Below are 1860 nucleotides of genomic sequence, written 5' to 3'. Positions count from 1 at the left end.
TGTTTACCCTACACAGTACTTCAAGGAATCAATCATCATGTACAGGAGGTACATTGATGACATCCTGATCATATGGGATGGGAGTCCAGAATTATTTATGGATTTTTTTAAACTTTTACAAATCAATGATTTTAACCTTTCATTTACCTATAATTTAAATAAAACCTCTATTGAATTCCTGGACTTGATTCTAACCGAAGAACAAGGTACGGTTTCCACCAAAAACTACATTAAATCTGTTGATAAGAACAGCTATTTACACTATAAAAGCAATCATTCAAAAAAATGGAAAGATAATATACCGTATTCTCAATTCCACCGAATCAAGAGGAACTGCAACCAAACTGAAGACTGCGAGGAACAATTGGGAATATATAGAAGAAGGTTCGAGGAGAAGAAGTACCCCAAAGCAATTCTGGACAAAGCAATTAATAAGACAAGGAATCTGGAGAGGAAAAACCTGCTGGGTTATACAAGGACAAGACAGAGAAGAAGGAGGCGGTCTCATTTATAACGACCTACAGCAACCACGAGCATGCCATCAGAACTTCACTAAGAAACCACTAGCCCATACTCCTTATGGACCCAATCCTTAAGGAAATCCTCCCGACCCAACCAGAACTCGTGTTTCGGAAATCAAGAAACCTTAAAGACATCCTTGCACCCAGCATGTTACGGGAATTACCAACTGAAAATAACCTACATACCTTACCCAAATGCATTGGATCCTACAAATGCGGACACTGCAACATCTGCAAGTACCTCAACCCCAGCAGAAAAACCTTTAGCACTACGGACGGCACCCAGGAGTTCAAAATCAAAAAGTTCATGAATTGCAATATTACATCAGTAATATACTTAATAGAATGTACGTGCCACAAAAAATATGTGGGAAAGACAAAAAGAACTCTCAAGATCAGGATACAAGAGCACGTGAGGAGTATCAAGAATAAACTGGAAACTCATCTACTTTATAGACATTTCAAACTTGAACACAATTCAAATCCGGAAGAGATGTCCTTCAAAGCCATCGAGCACGTGACCAGTGGTGACAGGGGTGGAGACCTGGCCAAGAAGCTCTCCCAAAGAGAAATGTTCTGGATTTTCCAATTAAAAATGAACACCCTCTAGGCTTCAATGAAGGATACGAAATTGCACCCTTTCTTTGACAGAGGCATCGACAAGCAAGCAATCATGGATGTGTATAGTACATTTTATTTCCTTCGGCACCCTGCACTTTTACAAATAAGTTTCTAAGTTAGAATGTCAAATATTCCTAATAAAAACCTGTTACTGTGTGAATAAGTAATTTCGCCAATGAATACAGTCACACCGCACTGGCACACGCCCAATCTCGTCCGATCTTGGAAGCTAAGCAGTGTTGGGCCCAATCAGTACCAAGTGGGTAACCACTTGAGAAGATTGGGTACTGTATAAGGGTAGACCAGAGAACTCGTAACGGCAATATTACAAGGGAATATTGACACACGTATAATCCACTTTCTGCACAATTATATCTCATTATATATATATTTTTTTTTTATTAGCGCTAAATATTCCTAACGCCTAGTCATAATTAATACACCACCTTTAGACACCCCTTTCCCGTCACTTCACGATCCAAGACCTCCAACTCTTCTCTGAAAGGACTCTGTCACATACCCCCTCCCCCACATCACTTTATTTCTTTATCCTCACATTATCCTAATAATTCTGCACTAGCCAATCAATTATCTAATTATTATTATATATTTATTGTATTTTATGTAATATTATACTGACATTTTTCACCTAACATACCCCTAATACATATATGTATCTATCTTTTCCTTTAATTAAAGGTTTAAATAGACATAGTAC

At 38.1% G+C, this 1860-nt stretch overlaps 1 pseudogene; it reads left to right on the top strand.

The window, feature by feature from the left end:
* The first annotated feature begins 1319 nt into the window (after positions 1-1319).
* On the top strand, positions 1320-1438 carry LOC135051743 (5S ribosomal RNA; annotated as a pseudogene).
* The last annotated feature ends 422 nt before the right edge of the window (positions 1439-1860 follow it).

This window comes from Pseudophryne corroboree, chromosome 2 (assembly GCF_028390025.1).
Source record: "Pseudophryne corroboree isolate aPseCor3 chromosome 2, aPseCor3.hap2, whole genome shotgun sequence".
Taxonomy (NCBI): domain Eukaryota; kingdom Metazoa; phylum Chordata; class Amphibia; order Anura; family Myobatrachidae; genus Pseudophryne; species Pseudophryne corroboree.
The sequence above is the reverse complement of the archived record's forward strand: the minus strand, read 5'-3'. Positions and strand labels throughout refer to the sequence as shown.